Source organism: Coptis chinensis, chromosome 3, assembly GCF_015680905.1.
Source record: "Coptis chinensis isolate HL-2020 chromosome 3, ASM1568090v1, whole genome shotgun sequence".
Classification (NCBI taxonomy): domain Eukaryota; kingdom Viridiplantae; phylum Streptophyta; class Magnoliopsida; order Ranunculales; family Ranunculaceae; genus Coptis; species Coptis chinensis.
Window position 1 is genome coordinate 68,134,843 of NC_141458.1, and position 14,865 is coordinate 68,149,707.

General features: G+C 36.0%; 1 long non-coding RNA gene across 3 annotated transcripts; it reads right to left on the minus strand.

Annotated features, from left to right (window-relative positions):
- Window positions 1-1,454: 1,454 nt before the first annotated feature.
- Window positions 1,455-6,264, minus strand: LOC147510525 (uncharacterized). Of its 3 annotated transcripts, XR_015218912.1 has the most exons (5): window positions 5,845-6,264; window positions 5,467-5,546; window positions 3,092-3,416; window positions 2,630-2,660; window positions 1,455-1,888 (listed from the first exon to the last, which is right to left on the minus strand). It is a non-coding gene; the product is annotated as an uncharacterized LOC147510525 (long non-coding RNA). The 3 variants fall into 3 exon arrangements; XR_015218913.1 differs by having other exon boundaries at window positions 1,455-3,276; window positions 3,382-3,416; window positions 5,845-6,259; XR_015218911.1 differs by having other exon boundaries at window positions 1,455-3,416; window positions 5,845-6,257.
- Between the last annotated feature and the right edge of the window lie 8,601 nt (window positions 6,265-14,865).

Here is a 14,865-nt window from a genome sequence, read left to right on the forward strand (position 1 = left end):
TTTGCTAATTTTATTTTAGTATTTTAGATAGTCTAAATATTTGGCATATAGTGTAATACCCTGGCCCGTGTGGGAATATACTGCATCGCCTAGCCCGTGAAGCGAGGTTGAAACAAGTACTTGGAAAGGTGCCTAGCCTGTGGGGGCAAGGGTCGCCTCATGTATGAATTCTAGCATCTATGAAGTTGTTTGAGATATGAGACATAAGTAATTCATCCGCCAAATCCCAACATAGAGATTTTTTTTTTCCGGATTTATGGATTCATGGAAGATATGTAGTGAAGTTTGCTCATGTAGGCTATCATAGGACGAGTGGCCTCCTGAAAACTTGTTGTCAGTGTCAAAAAACCTCACACTGTGGTGACTATGTGGGAACAATTGATGTGTATGATTTTTGATTCCTTAAAAATCAACTTTGATAAAAAAAAAAAAAAAATTGAAAATTTGATTGAACTGAGTTCTTTATTTTAATTTTTGTAATATTGCTAAAAGCATTAACTAATTTGATATTGTTGGAAAATTATTTTTTAATTACCTAATTAAACCATTATTTATTGATTTGCGAAATTAATAAATTTTTTTAACTATCATTATTTATTGATTTAATAAATTAATGAAAAGTTTTAATTACCAATTAAACCATTATTTATTGATTTGCTTAATTAATAGAAAATTTTAACTATCATTATTTATTGATTTAATAAATAGAAGTCTTAATTACTACTAATTGATTTGCTAAATTAATGGGAAGTCTTAATTACCATCAAACTCCAACACAGTAATCGAGGCGTTATATGTAACCCAACCACTACTCAGCCCACCGTATGATGGAATCCCAGTCGTGGGTTATAAAACTTCTCTCCCTTGTTATATTGATATACTAGTTAATGCCTGTGCCGCGGATTTCATGAAGTTATAATATATTGTAACCCCCTAACAATCATTGATCTCAAAGTACAATAATTAGGCAAAGGAAGAAAAAAAAATTCTTGGCTTTTACACTTACTTGCCTATGGATAGACTTCAACTTTGCAACAACATCCAAAAGCTACACCTCTTCCTCCGAACATGATAGTAATTAACTATTATAAGTAATTAAAAAAATCGAATAAGCAAATACTTGAACATCACTGAGAACCGTGTACTCTTCACAAAGTACTATGTTTTATAGCAGTATGTGAAAGACCATTATCTTATTTAGTTTCGTTACTTTTTGTTACTTTTTGCAACTTAATCAGTAACTCTTGGTGATTTTCCAAGTAATTCTTTGATTCTATGTACTTATAAGTTATGTTCATTTATGTCTAAACCGTAAAATCCAGGTAAATATTGTATAGTGATGAATTTGTGCACAAGGCCCCCAACACCTACATTGGATATCATCAGTGGTTGCTAGTTACTGGTACTGGAGAAGTGTAGATACTCTCCATTGTTCCAATAGTTGGTCTGTGTGATGGTAAAATACAGTAGCATGTAACAATTCAATTGCTCGACAACTTTTCACAGACTACAGATACATTCAAATCTCACCAAAAAAAAAAAAAATCACATAATAGAGATTGCGCTGAGCACAAATTACACTGGATCTCACTCACTAACTCACAGTTTTACTATTAAGATTGTGCTAGCAGTATCTGCATAGATTACACTTTTTCTCACATTATCAATCGTACTTTTACTCTATAAATCAATTTCAAAGAGAGCATATTTTCGGGTAGCAACGGCAGTACCAAGCCCCAACACCAACACTACTTCCAATGCCGATTCCAATACCTCCATCGCCAATGACAATGTGAGAGGTGTAACAGTCCAGTGAATATATTTGATAATAGTATGCCAAAATACCGAAGTCAAAACCAACGACCACCAAAATCAAAATAGACGACTCCTAAACATACGCAATAAATGCATTATTTTAGACTGTTAGATGAAAACAAGATATGCATTAAGTAGCAATCAAAGGTGTAATATATATCAATTTATTAACTGTGCCTATATTGCTAGCAACATAGTTATCAAGGATCGGGAACAAATGCAACAAAATATAAGTTACTTAGTCAAGCGATTTGATCTACAAATCGTGTAAAATTTGACAGCAATGCAAGAATTTTTAAGCAATACACTATGCCCCAAAGAACAACCTATAATATGCCTCATTTCCATGAATAATTAAAATGAAAAAAATGGGAAAAAAAAATATTTGCCATGCAATACATGTCTGAAACTTAGCAAGAAGCAAGAATAACAAAAACCCAACAATATGCAAAAGAATCATATTAAAGACCATATATGATTCTTACTATGCAAAAATGGAATAAACATCGCTGTTAACCTACACAACTTTCATCTAATCGTTGTGTGTGTAATGCGCTTAGCTAAGATAGTCTTCACTAAAAGAGCAATGAAATGCTTATAAATAGTCATGCCAAGTATACATAGATTGGTGTCTTGGCATCAATAATGTTAATTTGATGAACATAAAATCAGTGCACATTTGCAATTTGGTCAAGAGTGGCTTTGCCATACCGCTATAAGTGTACGTTTTTCCTAGGCATTACAACATTTTTATGTATTTGCACCTCCATTTTAAAACACAACATGAAAATAAAATAAAATGCCCGATCTGTACCTTTGTAGCACCTCCTTATTGCTTATAGAGCCTGCAATACAAACTCCATTCGCCGGTGAAAGAATTATAAAGTACCATACAAATGGAAAAGAATAGTAATAGAAACAACAAATATAGCAAATGCAAAACTTAAAATGAAAACAAAAATGGCAAAAACACACAAATACAAACAAACAACGGTTCCTCAGTTAGGAGGACAAATAACTAAAATTAAGTACATAGAACTTAGATTACTTTTAGGATTAGTGTGGAATGATTGTTGGGTCCAGTTGGGATTGACTAAATAAGTTACACAATCGGATGTAACTAAATGAAAGAAACAAAAACAAATAAAAAACCTACAATATAAAACTATTACAATCTAAAAACATAGATGAAGAAACAAAGTGCAAGGTTAAGATAAACAAAGTGCAAAGTTAAAAGAAAGGCATTGGAGCGTTAATAGCGTGAAAATGATATTACCTTGGCGCAGTTGACCCAAATGAAAGAGATGTGACTTTAAAGTTCTGCAATTGGCAATGAAAGAAGAAACAAAGTGCAAAGTTAAGATAAACAAAGTGCAAAGTTAAAAGAAAGGCACTGGATCGTTAATAGCGTGAAAAGGAGGGCGCAGTTGACCAAAATGAAAGAGATGTGACTTCAAAGTTCTGCAATTGGCAATGAAATCATATTCACCTAAGTGGCCTAAAATGAGGGTACAATCCGTTAAGCGCGCGTATAAATTTTAAAGGGGTTATAGAAAGGTATAATACCTCAAGTGTAATCAATATCTACCTCAATGACATAACTGAAAGCCAAACAAAAATATTTATCAAATTGGTATAAATCTTAACACACACGATTATGCAATAAGAAATTAAGTTTATTACAGAGTCCAGGGAACAACATGGATTCACGAATTTCATTTTTAGGAGGGGAAGGTATCAAAAGCTAAAAAGATAACAAAGTGATCGACATGGGTAGTTGGAGAATATTTCAATTCAACAGGAATGTATATACAATATTAGTATAATGATATCATTTTACAACGCCCCAAATCTCATGCAATTACATACCTAAGATATGTGACTTTTCTAGTAAAATTTTGACAGTCTCTTTTGTATATTCGACATTACATAAATATAAACCTATAATAACCTAAAAATTTAATAAGAATACATCCAAACCAAATATAAAACCTCATACCTCAGTCATAAATTCAACTACTAAAAGATATATTGATTCGTAGAACTAGCTACTTAACCATCTCGACTAATGCCATTTAAATCAAGTAAGTAATCCTCGAATAAGAAAAAAAAACTATAAATAAACAAACATCCCAAAAACCCTAATACACGATTTATACAGTGCAACTAACATACATACATCTCCACGTTACAGATACATTCAAATCTTACCAAAGCAAAAAAAAAAAAAAAAAAAAAAAAAAAAAAAACAAAAACCAAAAACAACACAGAATATAGGTTGCGCTGAGCACAAATTACACTTGATCTCACTCGCTAACTCATAGTTTTACTATTAAGATTGTGCTAGCAGTATCTGTATAGATTACTCTATAAATCAATTTCAAATATGAAGTAGATTTTCAGGTAGCAACAGTAGTACCAGTCCGAACACCAACACTACTTCCAATGCCGATTTCAATACCTCCATCGCCAACAACAATGTGAGAGGTGTAACAGTCCAGTAAATATATTTGATAATAGTATGCCAAATTACCAAAGTACTGAAGTCAAAACCAGCAACCACCAAAATCAAAACAGACGACTCCTAAACATATGCAATAAATGCATCATTTTAGACTGTTCGATGAAAACAATATATGCACTAAGTAATAGTCAAAGGTGTAACATATATCAATTTATTAACTGTGCCTATCGAGGATCGAGAACAAATACAACAAAATATCAGTCACTTGGTCAAGTGGTTTGATCAACAAATTGTGTAAAGTTTCACAGCAGTGCAAGAATTTTTAAGCAACACACTATGCCCCAAAGAACAACCTATAAGATGCCTCATTTCCATGATTAATTAAAATGAACAAAATGGGGAAAAAAAATATTTGCCATGCAATACAACGTGTTTGAACCTTAGCAAGAAGCAAGAATAACAAAAACCTAACAAAATGCTAAAAAAAATCCTATTAAAGACCATATATGATTCTTACTATGCAAAAATGGAATAAACATCCCTGTTAACCTACACAACTTTTCATCTAATCGTTGCGTGTAATGCACTTAGCTGAGATAGTCTTCACTAAAAGAGCAATGAAATGCTTATAAATAGTCATGCCAGGTATACATAGATTGGTGTCTTGCCATCAATAATGTTAATTTGATGAACATAAAATCAGTGCACATTTGCAATTTGGTCAAGAGTGGTTTTGCCATACCGCTATAAGTGTACGTTTTTCCTAGGCATTACAACTTTTTTTTTTTTTTATGTATTTGCACATCCATTTTAAAACATAACATGAAAAATAAAATTAAATACCCGAATAAGGCGTACCTTTGTAGCACCTCCTTATTGCTTATAGTGCTTGGAATACAAACTCCATTCGCCGGTGAAAGAATTATAAAGTACCATACAAATGGAAAATAATAGTAATAGAAACAACAAACACAGCAAGTGCAAAACTTAAAATGAAAACAAAAATAGCGAAAACACACAAACACAAACAAACAACGGTTCCTCAACTCAAAAAAAAAAAAAAAAAAAAAAAAAAAGTTGTAGCACTAAACCAAACATACATATTAATTTCAAGTGTGAAAAGAAAACCCCATTTAAGAACTCTATTTTTGAACCCGTATTCAACCCAATTAAAACATCGGATTTACCTTTATACTTAATGTGTATGATAGTCTAGGTATAAAAAATGCATGTAGATAAGAAAAAGCCAACATCCTTCAGAAGAAACCTGAAAACCAATTTCAGAAGATTATGAGGGGCGAAGAGAATTATGATTATGTGAACTTGCAAATTAACCAAACCTCCAATATTGCAATAATATGAAGAAACCGCCTACACTTTATAAAAATTAAGTAGAAATGAAAAAGCAAACACCAATACAATGAGACAGTGAAGGCAAGAAATACCATAGCAGATTGAAGAAATATAGCCATGACAATTACATGAATGAAATAGTATATAGAGTTAAAACAAATTCAAAATTCAAAAATCAATGAAACATGGTAAATGTCAAATCAACAACACACCTTTAGTCCATGCATAGATGAAGAGGGAACCTTTATTCAAGAGTGAGAGAGAAACCCAAACGATGAAGAGGAAGGGTTTGACAGAGTGGAAAAAGTTGGCGTTGGAGAACCAAATAATTAGAGACCTCATTTAAATTGAAGTGATTGAAGGGTTTGGGTTTTGGTAAATTTGAGAACGAAGGATTTTTTGCCGTTAGATGACAGCCCTGTTTTGTTAAGTTTAAATGAAGGGTTCTTTTAAATTTAATTGCACAATTAAGAACGGTTGTGGGTTTCTGGGAGAGAGAACGAAAATAGAAACAAAGGGTTTTCACTATTAAAGAGTCGTAAAGAAACGAAGGGTTTCTAATTTCACAATTAAGAATCTAATTAATGTCTAATCCAACTCATGGGTTGTCTAATCCCGACCCTCGATTTATACCCCTGAAATTGAATCCCAGCCGCACCTTTAATCAGATTGTGTCTTTCATTTATATGCACATTTGTTTTCTCTCCTTAAAATGGACTGTTATCCTCAAATCTAATAAAAAACATATCATTCCCTTTTTTGTGTTTTCTTCCTTTTTGGTAGTCAAACACATGTATCCTTTTCTCCTTTTTTACCCTATTGATAATCAAATGCGTAATATGCTACAAATAAGGCAAAAGACAGTAATAAAACCAAGTTTGGCAAATGTGATCAGACCTATTAAACGCAGACAAAATTGTGCCTCCAGTAGAAGTTCCAAAACTTACTTCTAAATCTTTCTAACAATCACGTCTTATTACATTTTCCGCAGAGATCTGAATCACATAATTACAGATATAAGTTGGAGTGTGAATCTACAATTTTGCAGACTTAAAACTAATTGGTCATGGAACCCATGACAGAGTATCTAGCACCACATATTTCTAAGGGTTATTCTCTTCAGTGAATCTTGTTACCCCACTGTCCACCACTTGTAACCAGTGTTTAGAAAACCGGACCGGACCGGTGGTTGAACCGTGATCCGACCGGAACCGGTAAATTTTCGGTTCGGTTCAGTTAAAACTTGAGTTTATGGTTGGACTCTCGGTCTAAGTTTAAACCGTGGTTGAACTGGCGAACCGGTTCCGCTCTAAACCGGATCACCCTTATATAATTTTTTTTTTTTTTTTTTTCAAAAATTGATAATATGGGGAGTTGAACTTAACACCTAAACAAGATAATCCAAACTCCAAACCAACATACTACTATGTATTTTTTGTATAATAAATTTATTTTGATATATAATACCAATTAATATTAAATTAAAACATGTATTTATTCATTTTATTATTGTAATTATTAAAAAATTTACTAAATAAACATCAATCGGTCCGACCGAGTCGAACCATGGTTGAACCATTTTAACAAAAAATCGGTTCGATCACCGGTTCGGTTTTCAAAACATTGCTTGTAACAGAATAGCAAATTATCTAGATATTAACCAACTATGTGGAAGCAAGCACCCAACCAGGAACACTTTAGCAGATGAAAAAAAATCACTCAAATTTGAAAGTCAAGCAAAAGACTTTTATGATGATAAAGTTTACCTCTTCATCCATAATCAACTTTTTTATGATGAAGCCAATGGATGAAGGAAAAAAAATTGATTGTGGATGAAGGAGACGAAGATGCCAAAACCTGGAAAGTTATTACAAACTAATAATAAAGATTATGGTGCATAGATGCAATGAGTGTTTGATCACAATGGTGTTTGAAGTCGGACTTGTCTTCGCACTCCAGCGAACTGAGTTACTACATCCTTTTGCGTTTCCATGTTTTTTTCCAGAGCAAAAGAGTGTCTTCCACTCAATCTTATGGTTTCACTTGATCTAAAAGAACCCAAAAAAAGAATTGGAATTCCATTACTTCATTTTTTATTTCTATTGTTTCTAATTGTGATGTCTAAATTTAGAAGGGAGAGAAGAAGAGAGTGACTTAAACGTGGGTTCAATTTTCTACTTATCATTTAGCAACGGACTTAATGGCGACTAATGGTTTTTGGAGAGCCAAGTTAGGACATGAAGTCAGATAGAGAAGAGAGATTACGTTGGGTTTGAGAAGGTAAAAATGGTGGCGAGACAGTGAAAGAAAGCAAGAGACGATGGGTTACACTGTTACAGAAACTTAAAAGACGTCAAATTTAATTATGCCCAATCTTGCTTAGCGCCGTTTAAGAAGATAGAGAACCGAAGGGTTTATTGGAAAAGAATTTGTGCTAATTAATTACTAGTTAATTCTTTTCTAATTTTACACGTGTCTTCTGTTTTGACTCTCGATTTATACCCCTCAAACTGAATCCCAGCCGCGATTCAGAAAACAGTCCTGTTTTGTTAAGTTGACTAGTTAATGCCCGTGACTTCGGCACAGATTGTTTTCGAAGATTCTTAAATTGAACAGTGCTAGAGAATATATTATAGCACAACAATCTTTAGAATTCATATGTTCGGCATGTATTGTTGCTTACTGTTTACTAATACAATATTAAAATATATGATATGAAAGAAAATTAACATTTTAATAGAATTTACATAAAACTATGTTGGCTAAAGAACCTGAAATAATATTGCCCATGTGGAACACGGAGATGTAACCAAACAACTGCACAAAAGTTATCTAACACTACAACAGAACATGTTTTTAGCAGCGCCATACCCTATCGCTAAAAGTGCCTTTGAGCGTGGCAAAAGATCTGTCGCAACGCACCAGATGGCGTTGCAAAGGCGTGGCTAAAAAGTGCATCTCAAATACTCAAATGCAACGCCAAAAGTGGCATGTCAAATGTTCCTAGTTTGTTGCGACACCTATGGGCGTTGCTAATACACTAATTCCGTTGCTACTTCATTTATGAAAATTAAATTAATTGCAAATTTATTTCAAACTATTTGCAACGCTTGGCGTCGCAAAAGAGAGCTTGTAACAACTAGGATGGCGTTGCAAAAGTGATACCTTTAGCTGCACAACTAGGCGTCGCAAAAGGCAACCTTTTGCTACACTATTTCTGTTGCGGAAAGTTTATATATGTGGCTACATAGTGCGGAAAGTTTGAATTTTTAGTCGCATTTTTGGCGGGGAAAAGAAGTCCATAAATTTAGCGACACACCAAGTGTGGCAAAAGGTGTCTACGCTACTTACGTAGAATCAAAGTTTTTAGCTACACCAAAATTGTTGCAAATGATATAAATTCCGAGAAAAGCACACGCTTTATTTGGGACGATTTAGCATTACAAATGGTGCAATTCATACATATACCTGTACATTTTCATTTACATAATCCTCGCCCAAAAACAATTTTTATAGAACACAAGAACCCTATAACAATTCACCACAAATCATAACAAAATGAATTTCATTACTAAATCATTCAATACAAAAATCTTAAAGAATTCACATAACTATTTTTTATGAAAAATACATCGCCTCACATAATCTTAACAACGCTCAACTAAATTTAAACGAATTATTCAAAACTAAAATTCCACAAATAATATCTATAGCATGCTAATTTGAGCAAATCCACTCGAGCTTCTTCTTGGCTCTACTACTACTACGCGACCAATCAACCAATCTAGCACAACAAATTTAAAAAAAAAAAAAAAAAAAAAAAAAAAAAAAAAAAAAAATCACGTTAGTAAATTTATTAGAAACATTAATAAACCTAATATACACAAGTTGGCAATGCATGTAAAACTATGCACCTCCTATATGCGTAAATTGGTGCCCATGGCCAAAAACTTAGAAAGAACTTATCAAAGTTATAACTCGATCACATTCATGAAGGTACAGATCAAATAAGAAGACAAAAATAACCAAAAGCTAATAGATTTTGAACTAAATTGTACATGTAAATGCCAAACCATTAAAAAACCTCGTGTCATAAAGTTATCACCAATGAAACAATAAAATAAGCAATGCTAAACATCAAGTAAATCAAGCAAACAAGCTCAACTACAAAAAGCAGTTCCAACAGATGGCAGAGTCAGATGTAAAGGTATCGGTGGGATGCTTCCTCAGATACTCAAAATAAAAGGACTCGAATAAGAGCTGTGGGCATAGCAGCTCATTTCCAACTCCAAGCACAAAATAAAAGGGAGGTGTGGTATATTTTCACTTCAAAACCTTCCTGGTCATGCGTGCCCTCTGTGGTGTTCCAATTGAATTATTCCCAACTCCACCCTAGGCACAAAAGCCCTCGATCGTCAATCTCATGTCGAAGCGTATTAAAAGAAATCATTGTTTTGATGTTCGTCTTCAAAAGAAGCACTAGTCTTCCTCTTCTTTCGATGCGAGAGCTGCGAAAACAGCGTAAACAAAATCATACTATTCATAAGCTTAAGCCAGGGCAATTTTTTTTCTTCAGAAAACGCACACTCATTATACAACTAATAGTGATATGACCGAGATCCGTGACGCAAAATCGATCTTGCCAAACACCATGGCCTTGATTAAACTAATGATACTGTTCTCCATTAGTATTCTATTCTATAATAGAAGCTATAAACACATAAATCAACTTTCTTAGCAAAAAAATTGTCCCTTTAAAAGCCAACTGGCCAATCATGGCTTCACCTACTTACTTCTTCAGTACATCTGGTGACTGGTCCATCTACAGCAGTTTCTCAGTTACTGCACCAACAAAATCCTATAGAATTCTTCACAGATCATGAGCCGGTTAAGGAAAAGGTGGTGAAAGCTAAAACCAGGGCACAGAAAAGAGCAGAAATCAACGAGATAAACAATGAGGATGGAAGTACAGCTCAGGGTAAGCATGCTCAGGTATCTGAGAGGAAGAAGAAAGGTAGACCAAAGGGGTCCGGTAGTAATAAACATTAAGCAAAATGATCAAGATTGGAACATGGAATATCAGGGGACTAAACGAAATAAAAAAAGTGAAGGAAGTGAATAAATTCATTCTGAAGAATAATCTTTGCTTGTTGGGGCTTCTGGAAACGAAAGTCAAGGAGGTGAAGAGGAAAAACATTAGTGATATATGTGCTCTGAATTGGCATTTTGAGAGTAATTATAGTAGTAATCCTGGGGGTAGAATATGGATTCTTTGGAACCCAAATTTTGTGGACGTGAGTAAGATTCAAGAGACAGCTCAGTTTGTACACTACAGGGTGACTATTCGTCCTAACTCAGCTAGCTTCCTATCAACGCTTATCTATGTGAGTAATAATAGCCAGGAGAGATTAGGGCTGTGGCAGGATTTGCGGCAGCTTCACAATAGTTTTACAGGACCTTGGTGTGTGCAGGGAGACTTTAATAGTGTGCTCTATTCTCATGAGAGGATAGGGGAGCTGGTCCATCCTCGAGAAATAGTTCCTTTTAGGGGACCCCTAGTCGATCTGGGTTGTTTGATTTAAAAGCATCAGGGTGTTATTTTACGTGGACTAATTATGGAGTAGGAGCTAATAGGAAATGGTCAAAGATTGACAGGGTTCTTATCAACATCCTCTAGTCGTCTTTGTTTGTGCATGCCTCAGCTGAATTCCTTCCGCAAGGAATTTCGGACCATTCTCCCATGATAGTCTGCTTGGTTGATGCTGAAAAAGGGAGAGTTCCTTTCCGGTTTTGTAATTCATGGGCCCTTCATGACAGTTTCAAAGAGTTGGTTCAGCAAGTTTGGGCTACAGAGGTGACGGGCAGTTGTCTATATATACTGGTCCAAAAATTGAAGATTCTTAAGTCTAAACTGCGAGGATGGGCAAGGGTGCATATGTCCGATATTCATATAAAAACTGAGGCAGCAAGGGAGGATCTTCACAGATTACAGAAAGAACTACAAAGTTCCCTACGCACCTCCGCCATGAAAAAGGAAAGAAAAGCTAGAACTCTCCTGTGTAAACTGATTGAGATGGAGTATATGGAACTTAAGGTCAAAGATGAAAATGATTGGCTAGATTACGGCGATAAAGGAAATGCATTCTTCCATCAAGCAATAAAAGAAAGAAGGAATCGTAATTTTGTGTGGACTGTTTCAGATATGAGCGGGGTAAAACATGAAGGAGTAGCACAAGTGTCCAACGCTTTCATCGGGCTTTCTTCGGGACCTTCGGGAGTTGAGGGCCTCGCATCGACGAAATCTTGGGTTGCCGTTGGAGGACATATCGCTAGGGGGTGGTGGATTCGGTACAAGCAGCTAAACTGTCAGAAGAGGTTACAAATGGGGAAATTACACGAGCTTTATTTGATATGGAGGACTTTAAATCCCCAGGGCCTGATGGCTATACAACATTCTTCTTCAAAGATTCATGGGACATAGTCGGTGAAGATTTCCTAAGAGCTGTCAAGGAAGTGTTCGGTCAAAACAAAATTCATAAAGGTACTAATGCAACATTTCTATGTCTGATTCCTAAAAAGCCTTTTGTTTCACAGGTTGATGAATTTCGTCCGATTGCATGCTGCAATATTACTTTTAAATGTATTGCAAAGGTTCTCAGTAATAGGATGAAGCCTTACATGGAACAGTTGATCGCTCTTAATCAGTCAGCATTCGTTCCTAGAAGATATATACAGGACAATCTTCTACTGGCTCATGAATTGCTCAGAGGATACAACAGAAAGCATGGGCCGCAGAGATGCACTATCAAAGTTGATATCCAAAAAGCTTATGACACTGTTAGCTGGGAATCTCTACTGCTGGTGCTCAAGAGATTCAGATTCCCCGACAAGTTTATTGGTTGGCTAGTTATGTGCTTCTCTTCTCCTTGTTATTCAGTCCTTGTCAATGGTAGTCCGTATGGCTTCTTTGAAGGGAAACGAGGGTTAAGGCAAGGTGATCCTTTGTCTCCGTATTTGTTCGTACTGGTAATGGAACTGTTAGGTGGTCTGCTGGCGTAAGGGCTCTGTTGAAAGGCATCCACCTCATTCCGATGATGTAAAAGACTTGCAATAACTCATCCGAAGTTTTGTTTGATGATGTGCTACTTTTTTTGTAAAGGGGAAGTCGGCTCTATCTTGGGTCATTAAGTCGGCAATCAATTATTTCTCTTCTCTCACGTGGGCTGAAGATAAATACTCAAGACGTCTATACTCACCGGTAGTATGACAAATGATGATGGGCTAGCTCTTGCGGGTTTGTTGGGGTTCAACCGGTCACCCTCCCATAAAATATCCGGGCTGCCGCCACTTTCGCTAGAATCGCACTAAGGATTGCTTGCCACCGATTGAAAAATCACCATGAGAATGTCCAACCGAAGAACAGGTCTTTATCTTATGCGGGCAGATTACAACTTATACAGTCTATCCTGTCCTCGTTTCATATATATTGGGCGAAGACTTTTATCATTCCAGTTGGTGTCTTGGACAAGGTCACTAAACTCTGTAACATATTTATGTGGTCTGGAGATTTGGTACAAGTGAAGATACATAAAGCAAGTCATGCAACCTTGAGGTTGCATAAAGAGGAAGGTGGACTGAGTATTATTGATCCTAGGGTATGGAACAAAGCAGCATACTGTGGGTTTGTCTTTAAGGTTGCTACTAAGGATGAAACTCTGTGGACGAAGTGGACTTGGGAGTACCACATTCGACAGAAACATTTTTGGACTATAAAGATTCCTTCGGATTGCTCGTGGGTGTGGAGGAGTATACTGAAACACAGAAAGATTGCTCGGAAATATATTAGATGCTTGATTACTAACGGAGAAGGAACTAGTTTATGGCACGATCCTTGGATAGCCTCTATGTTGCTAATCCACAATGCACAAGCTAGAAATTTCATCCATGAACCAGATGATGCTAAAGTAAGTGAGCTGATTACGAACGGTACTTGGAACGATAAGGTCCTCAACTTGCCAAACGGTGAGTTGAAATAAAAAATCTTACAGACTCCCATCAATGTCAATATGGCTCAGGATTTGGTATTGTGGACTGTTACAAGTTCAGGTAGGTTCTCCACTAAGTCAGCTTACATATCCATCAAGAAGATGAGAGAAAAGGTTGGTTGGTATAAATTGGTGTGGGGCAAATATAATATTCCGAAACATTCTTTCATCACCTAGCAACCTGCTTATGGATGTCCGCAACACAAGATCGGGCCGATTCATAGGAAGATTCTCTCTCATTCAGAGTGTTGCTTGTGTAACGACAAACTCCCGTAAAATTTGAAGCATCTCTACTTCAATTGTGCGCTCACAAAAAAAGATTTGGGCTGTGGTAAAAAGATAATCTGGGGGAGGAGTGGTGCGCGAATCCACGAAAGTGGCGTTTCATTGCACCACGACAAGATCGAACTTGATCTCAAGTGAGATAACAAGGGTGATGATTTGTGCAACTGTGTATGGGATTTGGAACGAGAGGAATAGCAGGAGGTTCAGGAACAGAGCACATTCTGCAGAGTCGATTAGCAGCTACATCATGGAGAAGATGAAAACCTACTTGCAGCGAGTAAATCAAGTCCACTGAGGACTCTTCTTCAGCGACAAGGAATTTGATTGTGAGACTTGGTATTGAGATCACTATAAAGCAGCGAGCGTCTGAGCTAGTTAAGTGGACCAAACCACCTTTTGGGTTCGTCAAGATTAATTCGGATGGGTCGGTGACTGAAGATAGTGTTGGTTATGGCGGTATATTGAGGAACCATGAGGGGTCTCCTATACTCTTATACATGGGAAATGTGAACTTACGATTGGTGATTATCCAAGAGTTAAAAGGAATTGAGGCGGGTCTTCTGGCAGCTCTCAGTGTTAACTGTAATATGATTCTGGTTGAATCCGATTCTCTAAGAGCAGTCCAAGTTATTAATGCATGTGAGATGAGCCCTTGGTACCGCCTCGATACTGATGGAAGGCATCCGAGGCTAATGAACCAGTGTGGGTCGGTTAGTGTGTCCCATGTGTATAGGGAAAAGAATAGAGCGGCAGACTTGATGGCTAAGTCTAGTACTACTCGGGATAGAATTATAAATCTTGGAGTTAATTTTGTAAGCATGCCTCCTCTTACGTATGAGCTTAATGTAATAGTAGAGGAAGATGCTATTGGTAAGTTGTACCAGAGAGTTTGATTAATACAGG